This window comes from Pelobates fuscus, chromosome 4, assembly GCF_036172605.1.
Source record: "Pelobates fuscus isolate aPelFus1 chromosome 4, aPelFus1.pri, whole genome shotgun sequence".
Classification (NCBI taxonomy): domain Eukaryota; kingdom Metazoa; phylum Chordata; class Amphibia; order Anura; family Pelobatidae; genus Pelobates; species Pelobates fuscus.
In genome coordinates, this window is record NC_086320.1 from 38,151,977 (window position 1) to 38,178,967 (window position 26,991).

Consider the following 26,991-nt stretch of genomic DNA (forward strand, 5'->3'; position numbering starts at 1 on the left):
GAGACCTTCAATGACATCAGTGAGGACAAGGAATGGGACATGGCTAGTTTGGTATCCAGCAAGTACCAGAAAGTGTGCAGCGCTATTAACAAATATACACAAAATATGGTGTATTCACCCAATGTGCATATATATGTAAACGATAAATACCCAATTGTAATGTATATCAGTGGGTTGTATATCAGTAGGTATCACTCCTATACATAAAAGATAAGGAAAACCATAGCATAATACTGCATAAGTAAATCAATTCAATGCAGCAGTCTTTATGGTCTCACTCACATGGGTTGGAGCCTGTTATCACACTGGCTCAGGTAATATCACTTTAAAAGGAGTCTTTCACCGGTTTTCAAACGAATGGAGCTTGATCCTCCCAAAGTATAATGGATAAGATAGGCAAACACCAAATAAGAATATATCAAAAGTATCATTTATTACAAAAGCATATAAAATCTTACATTCAAGGTATTTTGATGTGCTCGTGGCTGGCATCAAAATACCTTGAATGTAAGATTTTATATGCTTTTGTAATAAATGATACTTTTGATATATTCTTATTTGGTGTTTGCCTATCTTATCCATTATACTTTGGGAGGATCAAGCTCCATTCGTTTGAAAACCGGTGAAAGACTCCTTTTAAAGTGATATTACCTGAGCCAGTGTGATAACAGGCTCCAACCCATGTGAGTGAGACCATAAAGACTGCTGCATTGAATTGATTTACTTATGCAGTATTATGCTATGGTTTTCCTTATCTTTTATGTATAGGAGTGATACCTACTGATATACAACCCACTGATATACATTACAATTGGGTATTTATCGTTTACATATATATGCACATTGGGTGAATACAACATATTTTTTGTATATTTGTTAAAAGCGCTGCACACTTTCTGGTACTTGCTGTGTTCTTTATTTCTGTGGGACTTTTTGTGATTAAATCCCACTAGTGTGTTTCAGCAGCTGTTCTTTAGCGCCATAAGCTATACCTCCTCTCTGATTTTTTCTAGTTTGGTATCCAACCTTGTGCAAATGGGGAGTTTGTGGTTGTGCAAATGGACTGTTTGCGGTTGTTTGCGGTGCGTTAAACGGGGAGTTTAGTCTGTCACTGTGAAGCGGGCGTAACCCTTACACTACCTGATCATTACAACATCATACCTGATGTTTTAAAGCACGTTATTCCAAACAATTTAAGAATGTTAAGTGATTTATGCCCTTTATGGATTAAAACCAGACTCTGCATCAACTATGTAATTTTCCATGGGAGTTTTCCCCCTCCGGCATGCCACAGTCCAGGTGTTAGTCCCCTTGAAACAACTTTTCCATCACTACTGTGGCCAGAAAGAGTCCCTGTGGGTTTTAAAATTCGCCTGCCTATTGAACTCTATGGCGGTTCGCCCGGTTCGCCCGTTAGCGAACATTTGCGGAAATTCGCGACATCGGAAAATTTTATGTTCGCGACATCTCTATACATAATATCAAAAAGTATTAAAAATATCTATTTCTAAAAAAAAATATAAAAGGATTTTTGCATATCATTGTACTCTTACAAAAAATGACATAGTTCAAAGTCATTACTAAGTACATGTGGGTTCCGAGTGTTCAGTTAAAAAATCCATACATTTTGTATGTTTTTTTTTTTTTTGTAATTCTTTATTTTTCTTGTGCATAGTTTGACAATAAGCATGCAGGGCCACGACAGCAGCTGCAGGCTTTTTCATAGCATTTCAGAGTGTGGCAGGTTATACAGCACATTTTTTTTTTTTTAAATAACATGAAGATAACAGGTTAAAATACATCATTATTTTATAACAAACAATATTCTGCGAGATACGCGTGCATATTATTGCTAATTGCGCTTAAGATTAGGGTAAGGTGTATAGCATTGCATTTTTGTTGTTTTGTAAGAGAAAAGGTAGACTGCTATGTTTAAGTCGGCAATAATGCATTTGTAGCTGTGAAATAAAAACCAATAGTATTTCCACCAGATTTAAGCTTGCTTAGATTGCCACCCTAATTTGTCCTGGCTAGAGGTCTATTATGCATGCCATTGACGTTCTCACTTTGGGGACGCAAAAGCGAAAACTTCATAGAAAATAAGATGTCAGCTGGTTAAGGAGTATTGCTGTAAAGACATTAGTGTGTTATATCTACCATAGTTAAAACAAAATACCAACAGATCAAAGACTATTACTGTGCGCCTATTTAGAGTGGCATAACAGTAGTCGCGCGCCCGGCTTCAGGATCTTAAGTGGGACTACGCAATTTGTACCTAGAAGAGCGGTCAAGCTTCATGTGTCAATAGGTTTGCTAGCGGGAGCGTTAGGTAGAGCGGGTAGGTAAGTGTGTAAATAAAAAGGAGAAAAACTAAATAAACTATTTAAGTTTGTGCGGACAGTCTTTATGTCTGTTAGGCTTGGCAGCTGCTGGGTCCCGTTCAAGCATGTGGGTTTGGGACCTTACGCGTTGTATGGGCGAGGGCACCTGTCTGTTACGGCAGGCGGTGTCCATCAGTCTCTGGTGTTGTGCAGAGTGTGCCCGGAAGGTTTGTGCCAGTCTATTGCCATGGAGTCTAACTGGCTGCAGCCAGGGAGCATCGGCCCCAACAGGGCCTGCAACTTGGAAAAAACAGGGGGATCAGAGTTAGAAAAATACTGAAGGCAAGGCTTATTGGTAGGTCTGTCAGGCGGTCCCCACAGTCAGAGCTCCTCTAGCCCTCAGGTGCCTGTTGGGTGCTTGGCAGCACGTTGTGCTCTGAACGCGATGGAAGATGAGGCGCCGGGGCCGGCTGGTTTAAAAGGTCTGACTGTATCCATGTCCCAGACGTGGGAGGCTGCTGGTTTTTGTATTGGGGTGGTTTGTTCCAGTTGCGGTGGCAGATCCAGTGCTGCCAGCACTAGATCTATTTCAGATGGGTCAGCTATGCAGGTCGTTGCACCCCCGTGTGTGATGACTAGGCTTCTGGGGAATGCCCAATGGTATGGTATTGAGTGTTGGCGGAGGGTTGCAGTCAGGGGTTTGAATAGGCCTCTCCATGTCAAAGTAGGCCTGGATAGGTCTTAGTAGAATGACAAAGTGGCCGTTTCGAAGGGGTGAGTAGCCTTTCCCCTCACCGCTGCCATGAAGTTTAGCTGGGCTGATCGTGTTTGGAGTTGAAGTATAACATCTCTCGGGGTGCCCACCGGGGCTTTGGTGGCTCTCGAGATGCAGTAGACTCCATCTAGCGCAGCTGTCTTTGCCTGCTGTGACGTGAGGAAGGCAGTGAGGAGTCTCTCGGTAAATCGTGGGAGGTCGTCTTGTGATACGGTCTCTGGAATACCTCGTATCTTTATATTCCGACTCCTGTGCCGATCCTCCACCGCGTCCAGGCAGCCGGTGAGCAGGGTCTGGCTGCGTTGTAACTCTGCATTTTGGGCCTACAGCTGGATGCATCTTGCGGTGAGGCCTTGCGAGTCCTCCTCTGTTTTCTTGACTCGTCCCTCCACTGTGTGTATCTCCTCCCTCAGTGTGGCTCTGTCTGCCGCAAACAGCGTGCGGATATGGCGGAGAAGGGCTTTTATATCACCTTTAGTGGAGGGTAGGTCATTGTCCTCGTCCGAGGAAGTGCTGTGTAATCCCCCTGTGCTGGGGAACTCATCCAGCTCATCCAGTGCCTGTTCCCCCGAGGAGGCCGAGGTCGTGTCGCCATTATATGTTGGCGTGAAAACTTCTGCGGCCTTTGCGGGATGGAGGAGAAGGTCTCCGATATCGCAGGCTCCTGCTGGTTTCAAGGCCCCCTGGTGCTTGGATTTCTTCCCCATCTTGTGGTATCGTATTGCTGGTTAAAATTAGTGAGCTTGTGGGCAATAATATAGCGAGTAGCAGGCTTATTTTGGCAGAGCTCTCCTGGTCACATTTTGTATGTTTTGTTATTGTTTGTAAAGGAAACTAGTTTTCTTCTCTGTGATCCTGGATGTTTACAAGCTGAAGTGCAAATCTATACTTTGATCTAAAAAGCTGAAATTGTTTGTTATTTTTGCACGTGGACTTTTCACCCACTTCTTTTTTAAATTTGGTACACTATAAATGTTTTTCCAGGATAATGTCTTTTCATTGTGGATCTCTGTGCAAAGTAGGTCAAGTATTATCCTTCTTATTTTACCAGTATGTCTCCCGATGAATGAACAAATAAAAGGGATGGTTTCTGATCTATTCTCAAATTCCTTCTTCTAGTATTTAATCAGGTCTTTCCTGTCCATCTTCTCAATAGAAAATCCTCCTCTAGTTTTTTATTACCATTCTCTCTTTTTATAAAATCTTGAATCATTTTATTAGTTTGGATTTTAAAAAATACTGTTTTGATACATTTTGTTTTCATCCTTAGAATCTGTTTTGGAAACTCTTTAGGCTTCAGATTTTTATATGTACCTAATACCTACTCTTATGATATTAACCCAATTACTTGGACATCCTTCCTCTTGTGGCTTTCTACAGTGCAAAGGTAAATAGGGCCCTGGAATGAAGAACTTGTGACTTTTGAAAGCTGAAAAGACATGTGATACTGGGTCGTACCCCAACTTACAGGAATGGCGAATCCCACAAACAGAGGTACTAGATAGACGTATTACCGGGCCAGACTTAACATAAGAAAGATGAAGACAAAGTCAGTAATAGTCGAGATCAGGAATATAGAAATACAGATAAACGGAATAACAAGCCGGGTCAGGATACCAGAAATACTCAAGGTCAGAAACAAGCTGGATCAGAATACCAGAATTACATGAAGTCAAATACAATCAGAGATCAATATCAAAATTGTCAGACTTGTCTTTACCCGTGTGTCTCACTTCCTTAATTCCAACTCTCTCCTTGACCCTCTTCAGTCTGGCTTCCGCCCTCTCCACTCTACTGAGACCGCTCTTATCAAAGTGACTAATGACCTAATCTCCACTAAATCCAAAAGGTCACTACTCCATATTAATTCTCCTTGACCTCTCTGCTGCCTTTGACACAGTTGATCATGCTCTCCTCCTTCAAACTCTTCAATCACTCGGTCTCTGTGACTCTGTCCTCTCTTGGTTTTCCTCCTATCTCTCCCAACGCTCATTTAGTGTCTCCTTTTCCAAGGATACCTCCTCCCCTCGCCCTGTCTCGGTTGGAGTTCCCCAAGGCTCTGTGCTTGGTCCCCTTCTATTTTCTCTTAATACTGCCTCTCTTGGAAAACTTATTGCCTCTTTTGGATTCAACTACCACCTGTACGCTGATGACACTCAGATATACCTCTCCTCACCGGACCTCTCCCCGGCCCCGTGTCACTGCTTGCCTCTCTTCCATCTCTGACTGGATGTCGTCACGCTTTCTCAAACTTAACCTCTCTAAAACTGAACTCCTTGTCTTTCCTCCTCCTAATACTGATCCTCCTCTCTCACTCTCCCTTCAAGTCAGTGATATCCACATAAGTCCATCCCTACAGGTGCGCTGTCTTGGCGTCATACTTGACTCTGGTCTCACCTTTGAGTCTCACATCCAGTTTGTTGCCAAGTCCTGTAGGTTCCAACTCAAAAAACATAGCCCGCATCCGCCCCTTTCTTACGCAAGATGCTACCAAGGAGCTTGTCCATGCTCTAGTAATTTCCCGCATGGATTACTGTAACCCTCTCCTGATTGGTCTCCCGAAAAGCCATACTGCCCCGCTACAGTCTGTAATGAATGCTGCAGCTAGACTGATTTTCCTCTCTAGTCGGTCCTCTCACACCTTGCCCTTCTGCCAGTCCTTACATTGGCTCCCTGTATCCTATAGGAGTCAATTCAAAGTGCTAACCCATACATTTAAAGCACTGAACAATTCCAGCCCCTCTTATATCTCTTCACTGATCCAGAGGTATGCCCCTCCTCGTACCCTCTGCTCTGCCCGCGACCACCTCCTGACCGCTGCTAGCACCCGTACGGCCAACTCGCGCTTGCAGGACCTCTCATGGGCGGCTCCTCTCCTTTGGAATAACTTGCCTACTGCCATCAGACTCTCCCCTAGTCTTCAATCATTTAAGAAGGGCCTTAAAATCCATCTCTTCAGGAAAGCGTATGGCCTCCCAGAGTAATCTCTCCCTTACATACCTGTCCCTATGGGATAGTGCTTTGCTCTCTCCTCCAGCTCTGCTTCACTCCTACTTGATATTTCCTATCCTAATGTTTACCCCACCTCCTATAGACTGTAAGCTCATTTGAGCAGGGTCCTCTTCAACCTATTGTTCCTGTAAGTTTTCTTGTAATTGTCTTATTTATTGTTACATCCCTCCTCTCAAAATATTGTAAAGCGCTACGGAATCTGTTGGCGCTATATAAATGGCAATAATAATAATAATAATAATAATAATAAAATATAACAAGAGACTTACTCTAAACAACCAAAAACTTGATAAGGCAATGAACAAGGATCCAAATTAACTTTATATAGGCTAACACACATTCTGATTGGTCCACATCATCTCTGTGACTCCAAATAGATAGAATATAGGGTCTCCTAGATGACATGGTCACTTTAAGGGTAGGTGCAACGTTACGCGATATGGATACATAAAAGATGCTCCATTACAGCTGGCAGTATCTATACAGGGATGAAAGAACAAGTGTAGATTTTGTCCCATGTGAACCAGGAGAGGGAGCTGCTCGCAGGGCTTAATGGTAAGTATACTGTATTCTCTGTTCAGGCTGAGAGTCCTTGTGGAATATTCGTTCCTCGTTACCTGAAGAGGGGAGCAGCGTGGCCTAGAGAAGCATTTGGCTTGTGCGGCCTGATGCAGGACTAAAGTGCGTCAACGTTAGGACTAGGGTTTCTTTTAATCTTTGTGCACAATGAAGACATGCCCAGCTACTATCTTGCTGCTATTTGTGGTCGGTGTTCTTAATTCTACCCTTTTCCCTTTAGTAATATACTAAGGAAGAGCTGGTTAAACAGAATCTAAGAGTCTCCCAGTTTTGTGAGAGTGACTGTATAAATGGAACCTAATAGAAATTTGTTTTAAATCTTTCATTAAAGAAAAAAAAAAATATCTCTAAGAACATTTCTATTTTATATTTTCGGATGAGTAATTAATCAAATAAATTAGACCATTTATCATCTAACCTTGTCTTTTGTCTGTTAGAAAAACGATATATCGGAGCATCCTCCCAGTCTGAGAGTTACACGAGCCAAGAACAGAGATTTATGTTTCTTTCATGATCACTTTTATCTTCAACTTTCTCTAGCAAACCACACAAATAGCTGCTCTTTCTTTTGTCATGACGTATCCTGGATTTACCCTATTTTTTATGATCCTGCTTTATTCCTTCCTCTGTTTGACTTATTTGACTTCTAACTTTCCTGTTCTGTTGAAGTAGATCTTCATGTTCCCCTTATTTTTGTAAGAAGCAAATATTGTTTTTGATGAGCAATACAACATTTCCTTCCCTGGGACTCCTCTTTCATTTCGTAGATTAACCTTAAAATATTAAGCTATATATAATGAGAAAATCACTTTACCTTCCTGATTATGTTTCAATGCCCTCTGAACCTGACTTGTCATTTTAAAGAAAACATAAATTTTTCAGTAAAGCTTAAAAAAAGTATATGTTGTGTTAGCAATATTTTAACAGGGCTCCAAATATTTAAATGTATTTAATCACTGGTAGTCCTTACCAACCAAAGGCAATTTGCACAATGTGTCCTTTACTTTTAGCTCCCTATGTGGAAAGTTATAGCTTAAAGTATTATACTATGCGTAATAACCCCTGTTGTGGTTGTGATGTCAAGAGTAAGCTGACCTGGTTTCTCTGTAATGGGGCCTACTGGTTAGCATCGTTTTTCCTCCTTACCTGGGTCCCTGTTGAACTTCAATGCCCTCTCCTGGTTTGGTGACTATTGTTCTGAGTTGGCTGACAGTTTTGGTGCTTTTTTTCCCCACCCTGTGGAAATTGGGATAGGGCGTAATATATTAAGAAAGCAAGTCCTTTATTTTTCACCCCTTAATTAAGCATACCACAAGGATTTCCAGTCAATCTCATACTAACCAGTACCAGCATCCTCCAATACTAGTGAACTGTATTAATTTTATTTTTTCTTGAACCTGATTTTTTTTTCCAGTGTCCAGGACAAAACCATACTTTGGCATACAGAAACAGCATTACAATATTGACGTCATGCTACATATTGCAGTGTTACATTAAAATATGTATAGATATTTAAATCAGATGCTTGTGAACTAGACTTGCACATTTGGTTCTAAACAGTTTGCGATTCATCTGAGAGCAAACAAAACGTACAATGAATGCATGGAATGGTTTTGTGTGATATGTGATGATTGATGGTTAGGAGAGAGCAACTAAATGTTGATTTTATTAACAGCTCAAGTGAGAAGTGATAGAGGGAAAAATGGAGGTGCAGTAAAAAATAAATAAAAAAATCTACATTAATATATTGCACCAACTGCCCGAAACAAAATGTATAGTTATAATAGTGGGATACTGCACACAAGAACAAAGGTCACAAGTGAGTTTGTTGGCAACCTGGAGCTATTTTTAATGAGACCTGCAAAATCCCGATGTATCAATCTGTACAAATGGAACATCTAGGTTTTACAGAGTAAACAGCATGAGAGGAATTTATTTAGATCACGTACAACTTTCAGCCAGTATGTGTTAATCATACATCATTAATCAATCATACATATACAAATGCTGTTAAATAAATTACTTTTATGCTGCTAACTCTGTGAAGTCTATATCCATCTGTACAAAATGTTCAGTTCAAGATCTATTGTGAACTATAAGAATAGGAATAGGAATGGAAAGGAAAGGAAAGGAAGGGAAAGGACATTAAAGGTTGGAGGAAAAAAGTTAAAGGACAATTACGGAGAGTCAGTGTATGGCAGAGATATCCTAATATCCCACTTTTACATAGTTACCTGAGAGCTTGTGGTTCATTTTCTTGTAGTTGCAAGTGGTCTGCATAGAATTAACTGCTGACTACAAGAAAGGAAGTGAACGTGATTTCCATAGTCTTGCTGTATAAGTCATGGTACCAATTAGAATAAGGAGCATTTGTTTATTCTTGGCCCGGTAACAGTAGAATGGAGCATTTCTAGGTTTCATTGGGAGATGGACATTAGTTGTAATTGATATCAGTGATTTAATTCTAATGCACAAGCTGGAAATGTTTGATCTGCTCAAAAATTTGAAGCATGGTCTCTCAGGTAAGACTATCTCTTGAGGATTTGCTGGATGTATGTAGCAAAATTCTAGAAAGTCTTTGAAAAACTATGTATCACCTAAATATAATCTTTCTACTTGTATCCCAATGTGAGAGGCAGTTGGAGGCTCCAAGACAATTAGATATGGCTGTGTTCCATTGTGGCAGAGTGAATTCTAAATTCCATTCCCTTTCCCAATCCTCTATGTAGATCAGGTTTCCTTAGAGTCTAACAATAGTATGGAAAATTGCAGAGAATGGTTTAATGTTTGGTGTTTTTTGGAAGTAAGCCACTTGGCAAGGAAGATGAGAGTCTCTGGGTGGACTTTGTTGGCCAAAAGTATAGTCTTAATTCTTAACATTGAAACGTTCTTTGGAAGCCATGGAAAAGTTATAGAAAAAGGTGGAAACCTGGTTATGCAGTTCTCTTCTAGTAACTGGTATGTAAATTGTATTCTTGTTTGGACCCAGGATTTCATAGTTAAATGCAATGGTGCATAGAAAATGGTGACTTGACATCGAGGCAATTGAAGATAAAGATGGGATCGATGATAAACCACCTGTTTCATGGTATGTGGTGTCAAATATTTGTCTCGATTTAAGACTTTAACAGTAAAATGCCTTCCAAGAAAATTGTGGTCACATAGGCTAGACTGGCTGTGTAGAAATATGCACTTTAGTGAATTGTGCTCAGAGAGTTTGTGGGTTATTATCAGATACATGCCATGAGTGTTTGAAAAAGTTATACCATTTTGCACATTTTAGGAGAATTTATATAATACATCATGGTATCATGGAAGCTGTTGATAATGCACTGATATATATATAAGGTTGATAATACACTGATATATAATAATTCACTAACAATAATATATCCAAGAACATTTCTATTTTATATTTTCAGATTAGTAATTAATCAAATAAATTGGACCATTTATCATCTTACCTTGTCTTTTGTCTGTTAGAAAAACAATATATCGGAGCATCCTCCCAGTTTGAGAGTTACACGAGCCCAGAACAGAGATTTATATTTGGCTATATATATATTATTTTAAATAAAGATGCCTTTTTATTAAACATGTATATTTGCAGGTTCAAGCCATTGATGATGTGGAGATTCAGACTTTTAATTATAAAGTGGTTTACTGACTAAACACTGTTTATTTAGAAACATAGAAACATAGAATGTGACGGCAGATAAGAACCCATCTATTCTGCCTAATTTTCTAAATACTTTCATTAGTTCCTGGCCTTATCGTATAGCTAGGATAACCTTATACCTATCCCGCGCATGCTTAAACTCCTTTACTGTGTTAACCTCTACCACTTCAGCTGGAAGGCTATTCCATGCATCCACTACCCTCTCAGTAAAGTAAAACTTCCTGATATTATTTTTAAACCTTTGCCCCTCTAATTTAAGACTATGTCCTCTTGTTGTGGTAGTTTTTCTTCTTTTAACCCCTTAAGGACCAAACTTCTGGAATAAAAGGGAATCATGACATGTCACACATGTCATGTGTCCTTAAGGGGTTAAATATAGTCTCCTCCTTAACTGTGTTGATTCCCATTATTTGGGGGAATCTTCCAAGTTCCATCACCCAGTCTAACTGTATGAAAAAAAAGAATATGTATTTTCTATTAATCCTGATGGTGGCCTTTGGGGCTAAATTCTTTTTATTTTTGCACTCAGAAAATAGTAAATGCTACAGATTGATTAGCCCGTCCTACAGAAAAAACATGTAGAGAAAAATATTTTACACTTACCTGTCAATGCTTTGTTTAAAAATCTTTTTTCTTATATCCCCTATCTTCAGATATAAAACTGTGGCCAGACAAAGATAAGTTGAAGTTACCCAACTTTGGTTTATGTTCCAATTCTTCTAATTATTTTAATAAAACTGACCAATTAGATCCATTTACAATCGCATCTGTTAAAGGGTTACTCCAACTCTTTTTAATTAACTTTTGACAATAATGTTAAATGTCATATTGTGCATTGCTCTTTAGGTCCCCCCTTCCATAAAATATAGATCTAAAGGGTTAACGTTATCTGAAATACAGCATTGGGTGAAGCCCCTGGTGCTCCTCTCCACACCCCATTTCTAAATAATAGTCTCCTTCACGTTGTCCAATCAAATGCTTTTCAAAAAGAAGAATGTAATTGGACCATTCTCAGAGTGCATGTACACACTCAGGGCCGGTGAGGGAGGGGGAATGGGTAGTTGGGTAGAGATAGTCAAGTGTGCCAGTGGTATAACTACCCCCCATCATCCAAGTCCAAAAAACGCTAAACCGATAGGCATACAGACTTATACCACCATGACCACTTCTAAAGCAGAAGTGGTTATGGTTGTTGGAGTAACCCTTTAAACAAATTGTGATACAATTCAGACTAAAATACAACTATATACAAAACACTGATAGTATCAAATGGCATAAGCAGCAGAATCTAAATAACAATTTAGAATGTTTTATACTTTACTTTATATAAACTTGAATTACTACCGATATGTATTGTTTGTATAACAGACATTGCAAAGGAAAATAAAATATATCTAATTATGACGCAAGTGACTACTTTAGCTGATGGTGCCCCATGACCCAAATATAACAGGTCCATCTCAAATAATTTATCTCTATCTCCTTGTAAACTCCTTAAGGATCTTAAAATGTTTCTTTCCTAAAAAGCAAAGAATTGAAATGCTCATCTCTCTATTCAACCCAACTCAGAAGTATGAATTGTTGAGTTATATATTCCCCCCGTGAATGTAATGGAAACACAGAGAGGTGTATTAAATTAGAATCCCTCCAGAACAGTTATTGTGGGAATATTATAAATATGCATTTTACAGAGCTTCTAGGAAAAAAAAGCAATTTTCTAAGTACACACAACCTTTCAGCAACATACAGTATGAAATTCCACCCAGGGGTCCTATAGGTTTGACAATATGACATTTATATGTTTACATTGGAAATTAGTTTTTCGGTTAACCGGCAGGGTAACTGGGAAAATCAATTGCTTGTATATACTGCGTGCCAAGAAAGTCTCATCCCGCAGTATTGCACTTTATGGCATATTACACAAGGATCACAGCCATTTAACCCATGCAGTGTGCTACGGCGTGCTAGAATAAGGGGATCCCTAACAGAATAAAAATAAAAAAAATATCAAAGATTTTTCATTTGTTTTATTTATTTTGATAAACAGGCCGACAGAAAATTGCTAATACTAGGTGATATTAGTAAACACACTACATATTATATGTAGAAATTAGAATATTAGCGTGGGGGTTATAAACTGAGAAATCTCCATTAATTCCATAAAAGTTTGTTCTTCTGTATTTAAAAGCTACTTATTTAATAAAAAGTGTCTATCTGTCATCTCTACTAGACACATGACTCCTCTTCGAAACCTCCACATTGGTTTGTCCACCCCCGAGTGACCTCCTATCAAACTGCATTATAATGAAGGTCTCCTGACTCTATGTATTAAACAGCTAAGGTGACCTGAATCCAGGATCAGCAACAACATTAGTTCGGTGACCTGAATCCAGGACCAGACCACGCAAGAGGAAGCCTTCATACTAGACTCCGTTGCCTATATCATCAATACCCTCTGGATGACTGTGTGTACCACAACAAGAGTTGAATGATTGAATCCACTCTGCATGGTTACAAGAAACACTTACATTTTGACATTCAAAGGCGAGACCTAACCATTTTTTAATTCTTATGTTGAGTACTCAGAAAAAGTGTTCCTTTTTTCCCTTTTTTTCTTTTTGTATATAAGCTTTAGAGCTTAATAGACTGTGTATACATAATAATACAAGGATATATTTTCTTTATCATCATTTTTTCTCAATTGTTCTTTTTTCTCTTTTTTACTTTTTTTCATAAATACATGGACATTTTATGTGTATATGTGTGTGTGTGTATATATATATATGGAAGAGGAAGGAACTCCTTAGTGCAGGCTTCCACAAACTCCGACCCTCCAGATGTTGCTGAACTACAACTCCCATGATTCTAGGAATGAAATAGATAGGCTGAGAATCATGGGAGTTGTAGTTCAGCAACATCTGGAGGGCCGGAGTTTGGGGAAGCCTGAATTAGTGGATCATCCTTTTAAACGAATGTCTCGTTTAATTATTGCTTAATATTGCACCATCACTGCCAGTAATTGTGACGTTTGTATTTTTATTCCTTGTTTTACAATGTTTTAGAGTTGTTTCAGCTGTGGAAAATAGCTGCCTGAATAAATTAAATGTAGATTGCCACACAGGGCCGATTTATAAGTACATGCAAAACAGTATAAGCAAGAAAAAGGTTTACGCTTGTATTTCGTCTAAAAGTTCAGTGAGATTTACTAGTTTGGCCTGTGGTATCAGAAATTAGTAAAAACGTACATCTCCAGGGTCATTTTTTTGGTGCAAAACCATCAAATTACAATGATATTAGATATACCAGACCAGCTCTATGTTCATCAATAGGATTCTGACAAAGCCCCAACCTTACCAACAGCGCGATTTTACACTTCTGATCGCTTTAGTGAATTTGGAGGGTTAACATCAGTCATTAGAAGTAATGGCAGGATTGGAACCAGAAATTAATTCTTTGTTCTCCCCACAAAGAATGGTAGAGACTGGCTCTTTTCGTAGCAGCTTCCTGTCGCTAGTTGGGAAACTTGGCAGAGGTTTACTTTCTAGTGATTGCTAAAATATAGCGACATGTACTTTAGTAAATAGCAGCTGATCTGTAAAAGTAACAACAAGTATAGAGATTTCTGGTACAAATGTGTCAAATTTCCGTGTGCAAATTGCTTAGCCTACCTACTAAATACAAGCCCCCATTGCTATATCCATAGATTTCTTTGGGAGTTTAAAAAAAAAAATGTTCGCCAGCATATCTGATGAGTGATGGACACTAGTAAATGTTGTTCGTGCGTAACCTTTATCCGACGCAACAAGAAAACCATAAAGGGGATAGGTTTTTTGTTTGTTGTTTTTTAGTCCATAATTAAATATAATAGCTTTTTATTTTGTTGCTGCTGTTTCCTTAAAATGTCATGTTTTTAGTTTCTGGAGTAACTGGAACTTTAAATGGTAGACATTTGAGTTTAAATATTTTTTGCCAAATTTACGTCATGAGATGTTTGTTAATTTAGAGACTTATTCACTAAAGTGTGCTTTGTTTTGAATTCAAAGTGAATTTAAAGAGAATGTAATACAAACAAAGTGTCTATGACACAATAAACATAAATAGGTATAATCGGGAGGGCTTCTAGCCTTTGGGGTATCTGTGAATTTTGCACAATTCATTGCTGTGCTCTACTTTTGTGAGTGTATTTCTGTTGTGTTTTTTATCCTTTTATGTAATTAAAATACTACTGTAAATACATATTTATCTCTTGTGTTTTACTATCTGAGAATTTCCTGTATTTATGACAACTTTGAAGTTAAATAGTATCATCATGGTGATTATACCTATTTATATTGTTTCAGAGACACTTTGCTCGTATTTATTCCGTTCTGTGTTTACCCGCCCAGCAATGCCTCTACTGTGCTTGTAGATTAGCTTTGTCTGCTTTGGTTCAAACTAGCTCGGGTGTTCAGATGACCTGGTGTAAAACCATATTAGTACCTAGTGGATTGACAAAAAATATTTTCCATCTATCTTCCAATGGATTAAACTCTAGATCTCTCTACCCTTGCCCAACAAAGTGCAAGAAGGAGACTAGACGTAATCTAATGGAGTCCATTTATCTGCACTAGAAGAAGCAGGTGCGTATGTTTACTTGTAATTCGCTACAATTCAATTGGCGTAATTAGGGATTACTGTATGTGTGAGTAATACTAATGGGGAGGTAGCCATGTTTCTTCCTTGTTTATTTAATATATTTTTTAGTTTTACTCAATACTAACGGTGTTTTATGTTTCAGTTCCAACACTGCTAATGTTGATTAGCATCAAGAGCACTTTCAGACACATTTGAAAAACTTTTTTAGCATTAAGTCATCACCGTCCCCTATGCTTAGCTATTTGTGAATAATATAAATAAGGACCAACTTCAAGAACCTACCTCGAACTAAGCTCAAATATGTTTTTATTTCATTCAATGTCCTTTAATGGTTAGGTGAAAGTTCAACCTTTTGTTGGGAGACTCCTATTTGATTCGATGAGTGTAATAAAGAATCTGGTTTGTCAAACATTTTCAAAAAATATGCTTTTTTTTTTTTACAAGCAATAAGTCCCGTAGGTTAACAAACTTTTATTTTAGTTCATTTTCAGGAACTAGCAATATAATGAATTTATAATTTTTAATATATTATTTGTTAATTATATTGAAAAACTGTTTTGTTATAAATGAAGAAAAAAGTAAAATATAAGTATAATATAAGTAAATTCCTGCAATAGTACTGCCTAAAACTTAAGAAGAAATAGAAACATTCAGTGGGCTAATGCATCATCAGTAGAATCTGTTCAACCCTTGGGGGTCGCAGGTTCGAATCCCGGCAGGGTTGACTCAGCCCTTCCTCCTTCCGAGGTAGATTAAATGAGTACCATTAAATTGGGTAATAGTAACATCCCCTGCATGTTGGGCAAAAGTAACATCCCGAGGACGTACTTGGAAACCAGAGCAATCTGAATGAACCTTTCCTGGTAAAAAAAACTTTGTTAAAGACGAGACAGGGGGGATATGATAGAAACATTTAAATACATAAAGGGAATCAACACAGTAAAGGAGGAGACTATATTTAAAAGAAGAAAAACTACCACAACAAGAGGACATAGTCTTAAATTAGAGGGACACATTTTTAAAATAATACCAGGAAGTATTACTTTACTGAGAGGGTAGTGGATGCATGGAATAGCCTTTCAGCTGAAGTGGTAGAGGTTAACACAGTAAAGGAGTTTAAGCATGCGTGGGATAGGCATAAGGCTAGACTAACTATAAGATAAGATCATGGACTAATAAAAGTATTTAGAAAATTGGGCAGACTAGATGGGCCGAATGGTTCTTATCTGCCGTCACATTCTATGTTTCAATTTATTTTGTACATGTCTAAATGCAAATATGTCTATAAATGATACACTAAATGCAATATAGTCATGATAGAATGGAAAAATAATGATTATTCTCCAAAAAAAAATAGACCTACATGGAAGAGTCATCTGGTTTGAGTCAAAGAAAAATTACCAATTTGCACTTGTAAATTAGGCTAAATGTAAAAGTTGAGATGACATAATTAACTAATTTGAGGTGCCCAAACTAATGTGTAATCTATCAAATTAACTGTCAGTGCTAATTGCTTTATACCCGGGAAGTCTTCTAGAATTCCTAGCCTTTTATTCTTAGTGCCTGTAGGACATGTCCAATGAAAACTCTAGGGATTTCGAGTGAAGATCTGTAATTTATCAGAATGCATAATTTGTAATGATAACACAAAACAAATTCTAAATTACTACAGGAATATAATTTTAGTAATTTAAAAAAATAATGTCATATTTTTTATTATGGAAACCAGTAATACAGGAACAACAGAGAAATGAACCGAGGTACAGATATACAATCAAATAAATACAATTAATAAAATAGGCATGAAACTCATGTTTTAAAATCATATTTTGTAAATATATAATTATGTATTTTATGTATTTTAGCAACAATGTTCGTAGAAAGAAAAAGTAAACCATATGCATTCTCCTATATTATTATTATTATTATTATTATTATTATCATCATTTATATAGCACCAACATATTCCGCAGTGCTTAAAAATATTGTTTTTATCCGTCTTGAATTTGGGAAATAATATTTGATATAAAAAAATCAAAAAATATATCTGTACCATCTAAAAATTCAACAACTCCACCACCAACATCATATATATTTTTCCATTGTATAGCAATAAACATCCATTAGAGTTATCTCTGTTCCCACAAATTGTTCCTGACTTGGTCTATATCTTTTTTATTTTTTCTCAAGCTTATGCCAGTCCATCTTGCTCCCATAGAAGAAGCATAAACTGGTCACCATTCCTCATACTACTGGAGTGGATAAGTTCATAGTTTTTGCATTCTTCATTCCCCTATAATTTAAAAGGGTTATTCCAACCAAAGATTTAAAGAAAACACTGGTGTTGGTTAGAGTAATCCTTGCTTTGCTGGTCCCCCATCATCTAAGTTAAAAAAAGAAAAAAATATTGCATACAATTATCTGTTTTCCACTACCAAGTACAAGTCCTCTTAACCCAAACCTCCTCCCCTGAAGTCACTCCGCCTAGATGCTGGAAATTTTAGAATTCTGTGTGATGGCTTCATCTACCGGTAGTTCATGTTTTGATCCTCTGGTGTTGTTTCCAATCCCCTTCTGACTGTTGGTCATGAACTTACTCATATGCACATTGATCTTCGAGGCTATGATGCCTGACAGAACCTTCCATGTTTTGCACACATACAGATACAAACTCAGATACACAAGCACGTATACAGAGACACACAAATACAGTCACATACATAGAGATTTACTCACATTTGCCCACATTAAACTTTTATAGAGCAAAAAATTTAACTTCTTCTGAAACACTTTGACAGAAAAATAAATGATTTATGGGTAGTGATGTCCCGAACAGTTTGCCAGGAACCGTTCGCCGGCGAACATAGCGTGTTCGCGGTCGCGAACACGCACGATGTTCGGTCCGCCCCCTATTCGTCATCATTGAGTAAATTTTGACCCTGTACCTCACAGTCAGCAGACACATTCCAGCCAATCAGCAGCAGACCTTCCCTCCCAGACCCTCCCACCTCCATGATGAATAGGGGGCGGACCGAACATCGCGCGTGTTCGCGACCGCGAACACGCTATGTTTGCCGGCGAATGGTTCCCGGCGAACTGTTCGGGACATCACTATTTATGGGTCAACAGCATTTAGTTTATCGTTGTTCGGTTCGGTCAAATATTTGTACAGAGAATTATTGTGGAAAGGCATTGTGGCAAGCTAGAACGGCACAAAAAAGGAAACTATGACTGTGATGACATGCAAAATTGGCTACAATATTGCCAGGTCCATTGGCTACACAATGTCAGCAATTTCTGCAATGATAAAATTAGATTATTAAATATCTTGGTTTAATTAAAATAGGAAGTCAAAGAACTTGCTTTACTTTTTGCTATCTTGCATTAAGTAGCAGAGGTCATTTTAAATTAAAATAAGGAATTTATCCAGGAAAAGAAAGCAAAAAGCAGCCGAAGTAATTTAATGTTAATTTTGCAAATTAAATATGTATCTTGCTAAAAATAAAATTAAAAAAACAAAAATCACAAATCAGTAAAACAATTCTAATTTAGTGAATCAAAGTGGTTGTAAGTGGCACTGGCTGTAGCAACTAGGCAAGCATTTACATTTTTAATGTATTTTATTTCTTCCTGTGTACTTTGTTTTTCAAATCACCAGGTTATGAGGGGTGAAACTGTTCCTGTTCAACCTGCTTCTGTCGACTACTGGAACTATACTCACCATCCTTCCTGCTCTGCCCAAGAGTGGTGATAGTAGCAACAGGAGATAGTGCTGATGGTAGCTTGTCACAATAATTATCGATGACCAGTTCTATATTTTGTTTTGCTTTGACTGCACTTTGTTTGCCTTGGCCGCCACGGGATTTGGTAAGTTAAACACCTACATTATATGTATTTGTATATTGCATTGTAAACATTGTCTTGAGAGAGGCCCTAGAGTCCGAAACCTGGAGTATTGGTATTATGGATTGACTATCACGTTACAATTCTATAATCTGTGATCTGTAAACCAAATGGTGGGAAAATGCTCCTATCGGTGTACTGCAAAATATATGCATAAAATTAGTACGATTTGCCCATTTTCTCACCCTATTGGATTCATTTCTGAATCGAAGTTAGTACCGAAATTCTGCCATGCCGAATTGAAATATGGCAGAAATTTGGGTGTTCTAGTAAAAAAATTAAATGATTGAGTCACATCAAATTCTCTCAATACGTACAGTCTAATAAACATTAACTTCTATACTACACTAGACATTAAGCCCTTAACTATATTACATTAAATTAAACATAAATCCGCACAATACTCACTACCATTAACCCCTACAAAACACAAACCCGGTACATAGCAGCGAAGCTTATATTAGGGGGGAAATATGCCTTGTGTTCTGGAAACAATTCTAAACCACTTGACCTTCCATCTTGTACTTTAAAGACACGTCCAGAGACCCCACAATAGTATTGTTAAAATGTATCCTATAGAAATAATTATTTTCACCTAAAATAACATTTTTTCATGTTTTTTTTTTAAATCTACTTGAGTGGTAAAGCTAGTTTAAAGTTGAATGCTCTATATTTTGTATTCTGTATTCACTGGCTACCTTTATTCTTTCTCTCTCTCTCTCTCTCTCTCTCTCTCTCTCTCTTATGCATGTTTAGGTAAGTGTAGTATTTATCAGCTCTATGTAATATATTGGAGTTTTTTGAAAACAGGTTTTGAAACGCTTCCTGCCATAGGTGCCACTATCCAGAACCAATCTGCAGAGAGCACAAGATTGGATGTCTCTGGTAAATTAGTTAATCTCACACGTGCAGTCATTAGGTTGGTACAGAGAAACATCTGCCAAACGTGGGGTACTCATTAAATAGTGTTAGGATTATGCAAAGAAGTGCTCCTAAACTCTCTCCTCAAGACATACCTAACAGTCCAGGATTTAGGGATTACCAGGTGTGTTTAAGGTGCGTAGAAAATTAAGTATAAGGTGTCTAAGGTGTTTTTAGTTTTTTTTGTTTTTTTTAAACACCTTATATACACCCAGGTAATCCCTAAATCCTGGACTGTTGGATGTGCTCTGAGGAGAGTGTTGAGGAGCACTGATGGTAACTTGGTTTACGAATTTAAGGCGTTCTCCAGGACGTTTTGTATTGCAAAACATTTGTAAACTGAAATGCGGTTTCCCATTAAAAACCAATTAATCCATTCTGGAGATCAGAAAAAAAAAGTCAAAATGAGCTGGCATGGAAACCAACCCACAATGCAGAACACACAGTAAAAGGCATGCACACGACCAAGCACAGCTCCCTACCTTTCCACCGCTTGAGGAATGCACCAAAAAAGTTCAAAACAATTCCAAAATGGCTCCAAAACTCGATGCAAAAGATGCTCCAACACCTCCAACAGCTCCTCACTCAACGCCACGTGCTACCTACAGACTCCAGCATGCATGGGGGCATCGCTATAAATCCCCCAGATGCAATGCATCCTGGGGAAACTTGCATTGTATTGCGCAAAAAATTAGTAAACCGAGGCATTATTTTCAATGGATTTTCATTTGTAAACCGAAAAGTATGTTAACCGAGGCGTTTGTAAACCGAGATACCACTGTATGTTCATATAATGTACCTAAATCCTAATTAGTGTTTCCCAAGTCAGGGTTTTTTAAACACTTTATGGGATTTAAAGTCAGTTTGAAGTTGAATGAGAGGACAAAGGGGATTCTTTAGATACTTTACAAAATGCATGAAAATACCATGGAAACAAAATCCTATTAAAAGGTTTATCATGTTTTACTGATGGGATCATTTACTGTATGTTCTCTTGGAGAGACTAGAACATCTTATTCAATTGCAGATTGTAAAAGACATAATACATTCACAGACATAGTGGTATTTATTTTATATACTTGAGGTTTTTGATAACGGTAGCGTATTGTGTGTTTTAAGGTATCTACTCATCTCTTTAAATCTAATTTTTAGAATTTTCCCTGAGAATTTTCTGAGAATTCTGATTATTTTCTGCATTATCTTTGGATTCCACATTTTATTTCTTGTTTAGGAACTAAAATGTTGTCGGTTAAGATCTACTTCCACCGAGTTTAATTTTATATGTCTGGTAACCAGGTGATACTTTTCAGAATGTAGTCTGCCTCCAATTTTTGTCCTTTCTTCTGTACCATTCTCATTATTATCTTACTTTTAAAGATCTTTAAACCTTTGAGTGCACAGAGTTTGAGCAATTCTTTCCACTTGGGAGGCCGGGTTATTTCTCAGAAATTTGCTATACATCTGTTATAGCATAGCTGCTTGCAAGCTTTATTCAGTTTACATCTAAAAATTACAGTTTGTTTCTAAGGGACAATTTGATTTTTATTGGTAGTGGTTCTTATTGGCCTCACAAATGGAATAAATATGAAGACCTTAAAAAGTGATGTGCTTGTAATCTGTTGAAGTCCCTTAAATGCCCTCTTTTTTTTCTTTAGGTGCATATAAAGTTGTCTCAGCTCAGCTTTAACATGAGTTAATGTGTGATGATGCTAGGTTTGACTCTAGTCTGCAGGCCTTTTTGACTTATAGAGACATCTAAGGACTTTATCACAAATGCAATCGGTCTGTCCGCAAAGAGAGTTTTAGTGAGTCGAGCGAGAGTTGATTTTAAAATTACAGACCAAAATTGATGAGTTGGAAAAGATCTCCAATTCAGCCGAATATTTTAGGCAACACAAATTTACACTAAATTTCAATGTCAGATCACCTCAGCACTTGTTTTTCTGAACAGACCTCAAATTATATAAATGTTTACACTTTGCATGTACCGTAGTAGTTCTAGATCCAATACGTGTAGTGCCTTTTTATTTTGAATACATTTCAGGGAAAAGTGTTTAAAAGATTAAGGGTCTAAAGGAACAACCTATGCACCAGTACCTACAGACTAATATAGTGGCATTTGTATAAAATGACTGTCACTGCATTCTCAACAGTGTAAACATTGCCTTTTCTGAAAAAATACAGTGTTTATATTGCTTCCAAATGCTACATCAAGTGGCTGTCTTTCTCAGGTCCCATCACACAAGATTTAGGATACCTTTTTAGTAACATTTTGCAAATGGTGCATAAGATCACAGTTATATGCTTACATTTACTGGTTGGCCAAGCTGGGTCAATATAGAAGAATGGTTTTACTATTGGATTTCAACATAACGAGAACAAGGGGACAGTATGAGTAATCACTGATACATTAGCAAACTAAAAATGGTCATTGAGATGTGTAATATCTTGCACCCACTGTATGGAGTAGGTGAGAACCTTAGTCCTCACTACTTATTTTTCACTGGTGTGACAGTACATCAAAGGTGGATAGCACATGTGTCAAACATAGCTGAACAGCTTCATTCCAATATAGAAATGGTTCATCTTTGATCCACACATGTTAATCATCTGCATATTTTTGCTGAAACTCTAGAGGACTTTCATATTTTATAGTGTGCCAATGATTCTTCTAGAACAGGCATAGGCAACCTTCAGCACTACAGATGTTGTGAACTACATCCCCCATAATGCTATTACACCCATAATGTTGGTAAAGCATCATGGGAGGTGTCGTCCAAAACAGCTGGAGTGCCGAAGGTTGCCTATGCCTGTTCTACAAGTTGCTTGTTTGATGCACTGCTAAATTTAGAATCAGGTGTTCTGCAGACTAACACATTGCTAATTCCTATCAATTATTATGCCATCTAGCTTTCCCATACCCTCTCATCCCATGTTTTTCATAATTTATTTGGGGAACCAACATTTTTTTATTTTCACTCTTAAATATTAAACTTAAAAATTCTTATTGTACTCATGTGATTCTAAAATATTGTTTTTACATCTTCACTAGCAGAATAGAGCAAAAACTTTTTATTTTCATTTATTTTACAGTAAAGTCTCATTCACCCTCATTTATCCTCTAGGAATATTTACTATCATGTAGAGCAATGGCTTAGAAAAGGCACGAGTTACTGATATGATGATTGCAAGTGTGTTAAAAAAAATAATCTCACTCACTGCTTCCAAATTGTAAAGGAAGTTTCAATGAGTCCCAGTATTCATACAGTCAGACGGTGGCAGGGGGGGTGGGAAGGGGGGGGGGTGGGAAGGGGGGGGGGGGGGAAGGGGGGGGGGAGAATAGGAGGAGAGAGATGGAGGTGAGGTTCATAAAGGATGAATGAATAAGTGAAAAATAAAAAGTCGTAATTAATTTTTAAGTTTGTCTGCAAAACAATCTGTACACAAAATTGCTCTGGTATGATGTATTTATATGCTAGCTAGTTGTGTAGCTAGCTCTATGCTAGCTACACATCCCTTGCTTCAAACAAATATTGTGATAATATATTTTTTCCTCTTTTTTTCTAAATTTCATTTACATTTCTGCATCAATTGTGCCATTAACAACAATCTGACACTGACTGGAAAATTACTCACTTAAAAACTAAAAGTCATATGACTATAAAATATTATTATGAAAATTTATTTTGAAACATAAAACATTTTCCTTACCCCATAAAATGATTTCCATTTGCCAAACGCTTTATTGAACTTTGTAAAAGTGAAGCAATAGTTTCTTTCAAAAATTAGATTTGATTTATAGTTTATAAAAACTGAATGGGGACATGGTCATTCATTAGGTCACAATTGTCGCAAGTATTTTTCATGTGCAGCTGTGTATAATGTTATTTTTTTCTAAAAAATTGCTAAAATATTTAATTGATTTGCACATTAATATCAGCATACAAATACATGCATCCCAAGTTTCAACAATACATTCCTAAACTGTATGCAAGTCACTCGTCAATGCAAGGTTATGTACTAAACCATAAATTGCAATGAAATATGTTTTTGGTTTAGCTCAATCTTTCCATGTTTTTGAGATTTTCCTAGATTGTTCCTTGAGAAATACATTAAAAAGAAGGAAACACACTTTCGTGAGAACATTCCAGAAAAACACAAACATAACTATCGATAAGACCAGCTATTTTGTTTTATTACATTAATTCAAACAATTCAGAAAAAGAGAAAACTATCTCCACTCAGTTCAAAATTGCATTTTTGAGCATTTTGTATAGTGTTGGAAAGGGTTTTATTTTACCGCGTAGGGATTTCTCAGTAAACTTGCTCCTGGACATATATTTAAAGAAATATTATATGCGTTGTCATAAAAATATAAAACAATCATTATCTGTTAAAGTTGCTTATTTTCTTAATATGTTTCTCTTTTGTTCATTCCCGGTAGCTGTTTTCAATTTCTTGGAAACATTGTAAGGTAGTATAGTATATTTCACCACGTGCTTCTGATATTCCCCAAGCTCATTATAAAGCTATAACATATAACAGTATATGTAAACTGTGTAAAATCGGGTTATTAATGTAATTCATGTACAATTTCATTCATGTAAATGGTGCACACTCGAAATATTTAAAGCAACTTGCTGTAAATCCTTTGCAACTTCTCCAGTTTACCCTACCAGTGGCATCCAGTGGCACCCACACTATTTAGCTTAGTCCATTCTGGTGGCTTCTTCCAATCACTCTGTTATTTAGAAAGTCTACGAATAAATGGTTGTTCATGAGCAAATGCACCTAAATTAGAGTCATTCGACCAGTCAAGACAGATGATTAGCACCTTTGGCATGTACATCCCAAATCTAGAAATATTCTGCACAATTCGCGCCTGGATCATTAGCACTTCTCTGAAAACGTCACACTTTGGCCTGAGATTGACAACAAAGACAAGAATCTATTAACTGAATGGAGAAGGAGTCATTCCATAACTCAATCGTAACCTCGTGTTGCATTCGGGACCCAAATGCCAAGCTATTACAGTATTCTCGTACTACACCCATCTTAAAATTTGCCCTAGTTGCCAAGTTGTCACAATAAAATATAGTGAATAAACCAAACTCCCAATTTATCAGAGTTCCTGGGATTCAATAAAGTGTTTGTAGACCTAGATCAGCACCTTGGATACTATGTAAGTCTGCTTCCTCAGGACAGTCGTTATGTGGCCTGGATGTCCTGTTTCATGGTCGTTATGGTATTTGCAATAATTGGAGGTGAGAACAACTTGCAAAGAAATGAAAACTCTACTTTGTAATGTGAAAAATAAAGAAAACAACTTCAGTCCCTAAGCACATAGAGTCAGGAACTGACGTGAGAAAATTTCCATAATTGATCAATAGATTCTTGCTGGACTAGACAACCAAGTTATTATAATAAGTGATAGACTCAGAGATACATGTGAAATGAAAATAAAATAAGATTCCACTTTGCCCCTATATATATGGATGATTCCTTTATTCGGTTAGGTTCTTGAAAAAGTGGTCTATTAACTAAACCACTGAGAGTGGAGAGAGGGATAGATAGGAATGTGAAAACACAAATAGTAAAATTATTACTGTATTACAGGGTAGGGGAAGAAAAGCCATTCTAATAAGCAATTTTAGCTTGTGAGTTTGCTACATTTAAGACAACCAACTAATTAGTATATAGAGATCTGCAGTATGATAAACAAAGTTCTAGGGCTTCCTCACAACACAGAGGAACACTATATGAAATGTTACAAATTATCTATAGTGTTAAGTCCCAAATATAGCTAAATACTAGGTGCCCTACATAACTCATTAAGAGGATAAGACAGATAATTCTGCAGAAACTTCACTTTAGATACTTGAAATGTATTACTGAGTAAGTACAAAGAACCCTTGTACTTAGTAATATGTAGCTTATGACAATGCTACATTGAAGACCAGTTAATTGGTGTATTGAAGTCTGCAGTATAATTAGACACCTAGCAGCATCAAAATTGCTAGAGCTACTTCATAACTCAAGAAACGCTATATACAATTGCTAAATAAAATTGCTAGAGTTGCTATAACGATAGGTCCTCAATATCACTAAATACTAGGTAACATATATCCGACCACCTAGGTAGATAAAAGATCCCTACTTACTCGTTAAGAGTATAGTTCACTATGATGAAACAGGTAATACTGCAGGAAACTCACTCTATATACAACCCTGCATATTCAAATCATACTAATCTCCTGTAAGCATTGGATTCCCAGACCCTCTCACCCCCAATAAACATGTAAAGAAAAACTGACTTAAATCATAGTACTGGCTATGAATAAACAAAATAGAACATATCTGTTAAAAGTTAATGAAAAAAGCCTGATGCGTGTTTCGGCACTAAAAATAGTGCGCCTTCATCTGGGGCTAGCATTGAATGAACTCCCACAGTCAACTTTATATAGGGAAGGCTCCAGACATGCAGGACTGCCTCAAAATGAGTTACAACCAATCAGGCACTATTAGAGGCTGGCAGTATTCCCCTGGTGTAGATGTGAGTGGGCAGGCTTATGACATAATAGCCCGTTCGTCCGTGGGTAGAGGCATGGTTATCCAGATCCTACCACCAAGCTACTATCGGTTAGTGGTTAAGATAGGATTCGTCAGTCAAAAATATCATATAGTTAAAGGCCTGTGGGCGGGGACCTCGTTGTAGAGTCCCTGCCCACATACAGCGTCACTCAGTGTCTTGTCATATAACTTCCCATATAGACGATCACTTAAGGAGCCTCTGGAATTGAGGACTGAATCCATTGCAGCATGTAAACATACTAGCCCCGGACAGTCGACCAGAGAAAGACCGGGGGTCGAAAGATCCAAACTCGACTGGAGATCCGTCCTGCCCATGAAAGTCCTTCAGCCAATGCTAGAGGTTAAATATAGTTATGGCCGGAGACCAACTCAGAGTGCCTTGGCTGAAAGTGTCTGTGTTCAGTATTCAAGGTAATTCCGATAACGGTATCTCTTAGGTGGTAATTTGAAACTGAATCATCTAGGTATACATACCCAGATGGCGATCCTAACTTTACAGCACATTAACTGACTTGTCATTGTGCCTGTAGAATAAAGAGCACTTATTAATGTAATTTTTAACTTCCTTAATTGAT